The 834-nt window shown below is 30.8% G+C and overlaps 1 protein-coding gene across 1 annotated transcript in view; it reads right to left on the bottom strand.

The window, feature by feature from the left end:
- LOC119589154 (phosphatidylinositol 4-phosphate 5-kinase type-1 beta-like) overlaps positions 1-834 on the bottom strand; it is a gene marked incomplete in the record, with an annotated part of 149,444 nt that overhangs the window by 71,460 nt on the left and 77,150 nt on the right.

Below are 834 nucleotides of genomic sequence, written 5' to 3'. Positions count from 1 at the left end.
GATCAAGTGGTGATGCATAGTAATGTTACCTAATTGCCACATCTTTTATATATTTCTTCAAAGTTCATAGTAAACACCTTGTAAATTTGTCAATATGCCACTTTTCAAAAATCAATCAATAAAAAAACATGCTTAGTATTAAGTAAAATGTGAAAGTGTGAGCAAATTAGCAACTCCTAGATGCTAACAATTAACTATGAAGTATATATAATATAATCATAGGCAGTAACTCAAAAATTTCAAAGCAAAATCCCAAATAATTGTATCATAAACGTAATTCTACATAATGTACCCAAGTATTTGAACAATTTCTCCTACACAACATAAACTAAAGAGTGATTTTCAAAACTATTCCATATCTACTGAAAAAACACTTAGGCTAAAATTAAAACATTTTGGAAAATGCCACAATATTTTAAAATCACAATGAGAATCCTTTTATTGTCTCTCAAGGTCTGATGTGAAGGCTACAGATCACACACTGTGTTCATATCACTGGAAGCTTAGGTTTCATTTCTATTAAAGAAACAGAAACACAGGTATATAAATTTACCTGCTTTCAATAATCTGGGCTGTTGCATAAGCAATTTCTTAGATAATGTGCTTAAAACAAGGCTTTATTCCAACTTCTGATGGTCTGCTTCTCTTCACTGACTATTGCCAAAGCCAAAAAAGTGAACAACTATCTAGTGTGCACAATTTAGAGCCAGTAATTAGCCACTATATGAGTTAACTGAAGTTTTCAGAAGTGGATACAATACCATTCAACATTTGACCAAATTTTAATTTTTTACCATTGTGTTGTATGGCAAATTATACTGGTACTCTGTTGAA

This window comes from Penaeus monodon, chromosome 25 (assembly GCF_015228065.2).
Source record: "Penaeus monodon isolate SGIC_2016 chromosome 25, NSTDA_Pmon_1, whole genome shotgun sequence".
Taxonomy (NCBI): domain Eukaryota; kingdom Metazoa; phylum Arthropoda; class Malacostraca; order Decapoda; family Penaeidae; genus Penaeus; species Penaeus monodon.
This window is presented reverse-complemented; position numbering and strand designations above follow the sequence as displayed.